We start from the raw sequence: 8964 nt of genomic DNA, 5'->3' as shown, positions 1-8964 counted from the left end.
GAGCAGCAGCTGATTTGCCGTTTCATGAAGTATCCCTTCTTTCCCTTGCCCTTCTTGAAACTAGTGGTTTCACCAACCATCAACAATTGATGCTCCTTCTTGATTTCTACTTTCGCGGTGTCAAACATCGTGGATATCTCAAGGATCATCATATATGTCCCTGATATATCATAGTTCATCACGAAGCTCAAGCAGCTTGGTGGTAATGACTTCGGAGAAACATCACTATCTCATCTGGAAGATTAACTCCCACTTGATTCAAGTGATTGTTGTACTCAGACAATCTGAGCACAAGCTCAACAATTGAGCTTTTCTCCCTTAGTTCGCAGGCTAAGAAAATCGTCGGAGGTCTTATACCTCTTGACGTGGGCACGAGCCTGAAATTCCAATTTCAGCCCTCAAAACATCTCATATGTTTCGTGACGTTTCAAAACGTCTTTGGTGCCTCAACTCTAAACCGTTTAACTGAACTATCACGTAGTTATCAAAACGTGTATGTCAGATGTTCGCAACATCCACAGACAACGTTCGAGGTTCAGCACACTGAGCGGTGCATTAAGGACATAAGCCTTCTAAGAAGCAATGAGGACAATCCTCAGTTTACGGACCTAGTCCGCATAATTGCTACTTTGAACTTTCAACTAATTTTTCTCTAGGAACATAACTAAACAGTAGAACTAAAGCGTGAGATACGACATAATTTGCAAAATCCTTTTGACTATGTTCAGGATAATTAAGTTCATCTTATGAACTCCCACTTAGATTAGACATCCCTCTAGTCATCTAAGTGATTACACGATCCGAGTGAACTAGGCCGTGTCCGATCATCACGTGACACGGACTAGTCAACGTCGGTGAACATCTTCATGTTGATCGTATCTTCTATACGACTCATGCTCGACCTTTCGGTCTTCTGTGTTCCGAGGCCATGTCTATGCACATGCTAGGCTCGTCAAGTCAACCTAAGTGTATTGCGTGTGTAAATCTGTCTTACACCCGTTGTATGTGAACGTAAGGATCTATCACACCCGATCATCACGTGGTGCTTCGAAACGACGAACTGTAGCAACGGTGCACAGTTAGGGAGAACACTTCTTGAAATTTTAATGAGGGATCATCTTATTTACTACCGTCGTTCTAAGCAAATAAGATGTATAAACATGATAAACATCATATGCAATCAAATAATAGTGACATGATATGGCCAATATCATATAGCTCCTTTGATCTCCATCTTGGGGCTCCATGATCATCTATTACAAGAACATGATCAATCTCATACATCAGGTATATTATTCATCACATCCTTTTGGCCATATCACATCACATAGCATACCCTGCAAAAACAAGTTAGATGTTCTCTAATTGTTGTTTGCATGTTTTACGTGGCTGCTATGGGTTTCTAGCAAGAACGTTTCTTACCTACGCAAAACCACAACGTGATATGCCAATTGCTATTTACCCTTCATAAGGACCCTTTTCATCGAATCCGATCCGACTAAAGTAGGAGAGACAGACACCCGCTAGCCACCTTATGCAACTAGTGCATGTCAGTCGGTGGAACCTGTCTCACATAAGAGTACGTGTAAGGTCGGTCCGGGCCGCTTCATCCCACGATGCCGCCGAATTAAGATAAGACTAGTAACGGCAAGCATATTGAACAAAAACAATGCCCACAACTACTTTGTGTTCTACCCGTGCATAGAATCTACGCATAGACCTAGCTCATGATGCCACTGTGATGGGGAACGTAGCATAAATTCAAAATTTTCCTACGTGTCACCAAGATCTATCTATGGAGAAACCAGCAACGAGGGCAAGGAGAGTGCATCTACATACCCTTGTAGATCGCTAAGCGGAAGCGTTCAAGTGAACGGGGTTGATGGAGTCGTACTCGTCGTGATTCAAATCACCGATGATCAAGTGCCGAACGCACGGCACCTCCGCGTTCAACACACGTACGGAACGGAGACGTCTCCCATGCCTTGATCCAGCAAGGAGGAGGGAGAGGTTGATGAAGATCCAGCAGCACGACGGCGTGGTGGTGGATGCAGGGCGTCACAGTAGCAGGGCTTCGCCTATACTACGGGAGAGAGACGTAACGGGGAGAGAGGGAGGCGCCAGGGGCTGGTGTATGAAGTTCCTCCTCTCCCCCACTATATATAGGAGGGCCAAGGGGGGTGGTGCGCCAGCCTAGGAGATCCAATCTCCTAGGTGCGGCTGCCCAAGGGAGGTTTCCCTCCCCCCCAAGGCACCTAGAGGTGCCTTCCACTAGTGGGACTCCTCCCATATGGAAACCCTAGGCGCATGGGCCTGTAGGGGCTGGTGCCCTTGGCCCATATAGGCCAAGGCGCACCCCTTACAGCCCATGTGGCCCCCCGGGACAGGTGGCCCCACCCGGTGGGCCCCCGGGACCCTTCCGGTGGTCCCGGTACAATACCGATAACCCCGAAACTTGTCCCGATGGCCGAAACAGCACTTCCTATATATAATTATTTACCTCCGGACCATTCCGGAACTCCTCGTGACGTCCGGGATCTCATCCGGGACTCCGAACAATATTCGGGTTACTGCATACACATATATCTTCATAACCCTAGCGTCACCGAACCTTAAGTGTGTAGACCCTACGGGTTCGGGAGACATGCAGACATGACCGAGACGTTCTCTGGTCAATAACCAACAGCGGGATCTGGATACCCATGATGGCTCCCACATGTTCCACGATGATCTCATCGGATGAACCACGATGTCAGGGACTTAATCAATCCCGTATACAATTCCCTTTGTCTAGCGGTATGTTACTCGCCCGAGATTCGATCGTCTGTATCCTTATACCTTGTTCAATCTCGTTACCGGCAAGTCTCTTTACTCGTTCCGTAACACATCATCACGTGATCAACTCCTTGGTCACATTGCGCATATGATGATGTCCTACCGAGTGGGCCCAGAGATACCTCTCCGTTTACACGGAGTGACAAATCCCAGTCTCGATTCGTGCCAACCCAACAGACACTTTCGGAGATACCTGTAATGCACCTTTATAGCCACCCAGTTACGTTGTGACGTTTGATACACCCAAAGCATTCCTACGATATCCGGGAGTTGCACAATCTCATGGTCTAAGGAAATGATACTTGACATTAGAAAAGCTTTAGCATACGAACTACACGATCTTTGTGCTAGGCTTAGGATTGGGTCTTGTCCATCACATCATTCTCCTAATGATGTGATCCCGTTATCAACGACATCCAATGTCCATGGTTAGGAAACCGTAACCATCTATTGATCAACGAGCTAGTCAACTAGAGGCTCACTAGGGACATGGTGTTGTCTATGTATCCACACATGTATCTGAGTTTCCTATCAATACAATTATAGCATGGATAATAAACGATTATCATGAACAAGGAAATATAATAATAACTAATTTATTATTGCCTCTAGGGCATATTTCCAACATATGCAACTCCCGTTTACCGGAGGAACACTTTGTGTGCCACAAAACATCACAACGTAACTGGGTGATTATAAAGGTGCTCTACAGGTGTCTCCGAAGGTACTTGTTGGGTTGGCGTATTTCAAGATTAGGATTTGTCACTCCGATTGTCGAAGAGGTATCTCTGGGCCCACTCGGTAATGCACATCACTATAAGCCTTGCAAGCATTGCAACTCATGAGTTAGTTGCGGGATGATGTATTACGGAACGAGTAAAGAAATTTGCCAGTAACGAGATTGAACTAGGTATTGAGATACCGACGATCGAATCTCGGGCAAGTAACATACCGATGACAAAGGGGACAACGTATGTTGTTATGCGGTTCGACCGATAAAGATCTTCGTAGAATATGTAGGAGCCAATATGGGCATCCAGGTTCCGCTATTGGTTTATTGACCAGAGAGGTGTCTCGGTCATGTCTACATAGTTCTCGAACCCATAGGGTCCGCACGCTTAAACGTTCGTTGACGATATAGTATTATATGAGTTATGTATGTTGGTGACCGAATGTTGTTCGGAGTCCCGGATGAGATCACGGACATAACGAGGAGCTCCGAAATGGTCCGGAGGTAAAGATTCATATATTGGATGATATGGTCAGGCCAAGGGGTCAGGCCCACGGGGCTATAAGTCGGTGCAAAAGGAGTTTTGCGGAGGCCAGGGGGGCAAACGCCGGAGACCCTGGCGTCTGGCCCTGGGCCAGACGCCGAGGCCCATGGCGTCTGGGCCAGACGCCAAGGATTGTGGCGTTTGGTCCTGGAGTCCGAGAAGGACTCTTGCCTTTCGGGTGAAACCGACTTTGAGGAGGCTTTTGCTCCAAGTTTTGACCCCAGTGCTCAACATATAAATAAAGGGGCATGGCTAGCACCAAAGACACATCAAGAAATACCAAGCCATGTGCTGGAAACCCCGTCCCCTCTAGTTTATCCTCCGTCATAGTTTTCGTAGTGCTTAGGCGAAGCCCTGCGGAGATTGTTCTTCACCAACACCGTCACCACGCCGTCGTGCTGCCGGAACTCATCTACTACTTCGCCCCTCTTGCTGGATCGAGAAGGCGAGGACGTCACCGAGCCGAATGTGTGCAGAACTCGAAGGTGCCGTGCTTTCGGTACTTGGATCGGTTGGATCGTGAAGACGTACGACTACATCAACCGCGTTGATATAACGCTTTCGCGAACAGTCTACGAGGGTACGTAGACAACACTCTCCCCTCTCGTTGCTATGCATCACCATGATCCTACGCGTGCGTAGGATTTTTTTTAAAATTACTATGTTCCCCAACACCCCTATCTATCCTTATTTCTTGTGTGCACACGCTTCATACTGTGTGTGTGACTCTGTATGCCTTGATTTTATGGGCTTTATGCTATTTTACAGGGACATGAAACAATTTATAGGGAATCTATTCTACTGACACACATGTCATTCGGTTAAAAACAGAACATTGTAAAAGCATTTTGCAGTATCTTTAAAATGATTTTAAAGGACGAAGGTTTATGAAATCTGATAGAGTTGCTCAGATGCTCTAATTGTTCCACGGAAGGCCCAATTCCAACCGGAGATGTTCCCTTACTTATTACACTTCCCCTTTCCCATTCATCTATTGTGGAGAGAAAACCAAAGCCCAAATACGCGGGTCGGACACCCTCCTGGCCGCTGATCTGTGGTCTCCCTCCGTCTCCTAGCAGTCATCCGCCTCCACACCCTCCTCTCCTTAGAGCATCTTCAATAGATAGTTTAAAGTTTGGCGATCCAAAACCGGAGATGTAAAATTTGGACTGTCAAAAAGTGCGTTTTACAGCTTCGAAAAAAGCTCAACTCCAACAGATGGTCCAAATTGATGGTCCAAATTTGCAACTCCAATAAATGATTCAAAATGAAGATGTAAAAATATGAAAACGGCCGCGCGGCTGCTGCCAGCCACTGTTTAGCCGCGGTTTTGCATTGAAATAGCAACTAAAATTTGAAAATAAAGTGCATCATCATCATAGTTTCAATCAAAAGTGCATCACCATCATAGTATCAAATTCGTCTACCAAAAGAGCATCGTCTCAATCAAAGTTTTTCGCTCTAGAAATTGAAATGCACATGAATATTACTCATGCGGGTCATCAACACCACCGGTGTTTTGAACCATGGTACGATCATCATCTCCACCACCGTCTTTGTCGACGTTCTCAACAAGCGGTGAACTCTCGGTGCCGTGAGCACCACCGAAACCATCTTCATCGCGTCCCATGTTGCCGCCATATCCACCTCCAACGCCACTCATGTTGCCGCCATAGCCACCTCCCAAGCCACCCATCATGTTGCCGCCAAAAGCACCTCCCATGCCGCCAAAGCCACCTTCCATATTGCCACCGAAGCCACCTCCCATGTTCCGCCAAATGCACCACTCATGGAACCTCCAATCATGTTCATATAACCACCCATGGCACCTCCCATGGCACCACCCATGGCACCACGGAGAAAGAGGAAATATTTACCAAATCACTATCACCGCAACCACTTGGGTTCATGCGAGCAACGTTTGACAAGCAACCGGCCCACTTTGAGCATTCAGCGTTGATGGTGGACCAACATTGGCGTAGAGAGTCGCTCGCACGGAAGATACCACTTGTGTTGCATTCATCGAAATACTCCTTGATGCGTTTCCAATAGGTGCTCACTGTTTGGTCGCTTCAAACGCTTGCATCTTGAGAGATTTTCTTCCAAGCGGTGCATATCAACACATCCTCCGTGGTGCTATAATTTCCACTTCTTCCCTGGACAATGAAGCCCTCATCGTCCACATCAAGATTGTCATCATCATATTGGGTTTCATATTCTTGTGACTCATATATGTAATCATCATTTGCCACATTTGTTGCGTGCATGAAAGCTTCATCATCAACACTACAATTGCACGCACGAACAATCAAGAACACAAAAAATTTGAAACAACAAACGAGAGCACAACCGGAAAATTTATACCTGCGACATTTCGTCGAACATGTTGGAGGCGGTGGCCGTCGGCGTGGCCACATCTTCCTCCACGGCCGGCGGTGGCGGCGGGGAATGTTGAGGAATGGATGTGTGGTTGCTGGAGGAGGCCGCCGGCCGGACCGTCTGCGAGTCGTCGCCTCGAGCCGCCGCGGCCGCCTTAGAGACCTTCGCCGGCCGCGTAGAACTGTCGGCTGCGTTGCGGCTACGGTTGGCCGGCCGTTTGATGCTGCCTCCTCGTCCCTTCGCCGGCTTCGCTGCCTGCGCGGTGGCCACCGGCCGGGGCAGCGCCAATCTGGGCCGGCGGGCGGGGGGCGGCGGCATGGCCGCGGTTGCGGGCGAGATGGCAGCGGCGGCGGCCACGTGGGACAACCCACCGGCTGCGGCGGCAGCGGAGAAGGCGGCGGGGTCGTCGGCATCGGACATGGCGGCGCCGGACGGCGGGGGGCGGCGGCGGCCGGGAGGGTCGCAGGCGGGCGGACGTGCGGGAAAGGAAATGAAGTGGCGGTTGGGCATTCGCGGGCGGCGGCTGGTTTTGGACCAGATGCATCTGATGATATATATTTACATCGCGAGGTATTGTATTTTACATCACGAGAAGGCCGCAGTCCATTTTTTTTGCATATGGACCGTCTGTTGGAGCAATGTTTTTTGCCTCATACGGTTTAAAAGTTAGGTATTTTTATATATGGACCCTCTATTCGAGATGCTCTCGGTCCGCTCAAAACCCGCGGCAGCCACATCGAGGTTTCTCCTCCATCTCCATGGACCCACGCCCCCTCCCAACGGGAGCGGCGACGGGTGTCGACCGCGATTCGGACCCTCCAAAGTTGGGACAGGTACGTGCCTTTGCTTCTATTTCGGTGACAGTTAAAAATACAGATTCTAAGCTTAAGCGAGTTTCCAGGCCGCAGCTTATTATGTGCTATGTCTACGCCTAGGGTAGAACCCGTCCCCAGTTTAGTCTAATGCAGCATGGATTGAATTTCAAGTGTCCGCAGCAGTTTTAGGTTGTGAATCGATGGTGCGGCTACAAGTGTCGGCACTAGTATAGCAAATACATTCAAGATGTCATAATTGGAATTCTGAACATGCTAATTTTGGCGGCATTACAGGATGGAACAAATAGAGGAACTTCAATCCAGTCATGACACACTGCAATTGGAATTTTAAACTAATGCTAATTTCAGCAACATTATAGGATGGAACGAAGAGGTCTCTGTTAAACATGTAAACTCTGTCATGTACGTTGCCTTGTGCGGCTGCCTTGTGCGCCAAGGGTTGTTATAGGAGTAGGATCTTTTATCTTGTTATTCTCTCTTATCCCTCCTGTAAAACCTCCTGTAATATCTCTACGGTTGTAACCTATGAGAGATGGGTCTCTCCCCAATCAATATAAACACCACGCGGCCCTCTGTACGAGGATAGAGACGCTTACACAAAACTAACATGGTAATCAGAGCCTCCCTCTTCCTCATCTAGCGATCACCACCTCCATCCCATCGCCAGCATACAACTTTTTTTTCCGCCCCCCCCCCCCATCCTTCCCATCTCCGGCGCCATGTCTACCTCCTCCAGCCAACTCATCTCCTCCGGCCTGAACAACACCATCTCCGAGCCTCTCACACGTACCAATTACATTCTCTGGCGAGCCCAAGCTCGCTCCCAGATCATGGGAGCCGGTCTATATGGGTATCTTGACCAAACCCTACCCGAGCCACCTAGAACCATCACCACAAAAACCTCAGACGGGAAAGATCAGATCGGTCCGAACCCCGCCCATACCCCATGGCTCATCCAAGACCAACAAATCGTAGCCTACTTGCTCCGCAACCTTTCCAAAGAGGTCCTGGTGCAGGTTGCTTCTCTCGAGACTTCTCATGCCATCTGGTCTGCCCTAGCCAACATGTTCTCGGCTCAATCCAAGTCTCGCGTCAACAACTGTCGTATTGCTCTCTCCAATGCCCAGAAGGGTTCCCTCAGCGCCGCCGCCTACTTTGGGCAGATGCGGGCGCTGTCTGATGAACTCGCGGCCGCAGGAAAACCCATCAGCGAAGATGAGCTCATCTCCTTCATCATCGCCGGCCTCGACATGGAATATCAGCCCATCATATCCGCTCTTGACGTGCGTGTTGATCCTGTCTCCACCGATGAACTCTTTGGCATGATCTCCAACTTTGATCAACGCGTCGAGCTGTTCCAAGGAACTGGTCCCGGCGCTTTCAAGTCCTCTGCTAATGCCGCCTATCGTGGTCGCGGGCCTCCCAAACCCTCTCAGAACCCTCCCAAAGGTGGTGGTGGTAGGGGCTATCGTGGCGGTCCATACGGCAGCGGCGGCGGCCAACTCCAGCACGGTGGCGGCGGTGGCGGTGCTCCCTATCCGCATGCTGGTGGCGGTGGTGGTGGCCACTTCCAGCACGGCGGTGGTGGTGGTGGAGGCCACTACAACCAGCGCAGCAACAACAACTACCAGCGCCGCAAC

At 49.4% G+C, this 8964-nt stretch overlaps 1 pseudogene; it reads left to right on the top strand.

The window, feature by feature from the left end:
* Positions 1-8526: 8526 nt before the first annotated feature.
* Positions 8527-8665, top strand: LOC125517762 (annotated as a pseudogene).
* The last annotated feature ends 299 nt before the right edge of the window (positions 8666-8964 follow it).

This window comes from Triticum urartu, chromosome 6 (assembly GCF_003073215.2).
Source record: "Triticum urartu cultivar G1812 chromosome 6, Tu2.1, whole genome shotgun sequence".
NCBI classification, from domain to species: Eukaryota; Viridiplantae; Streptophyta; class Magnoliopsida; order Poales; family Poaceae; genus Triticum; species Triticum urartu.
This window is presented reverse-complemented; position numbering and strand designations above follow the sequence as displayed.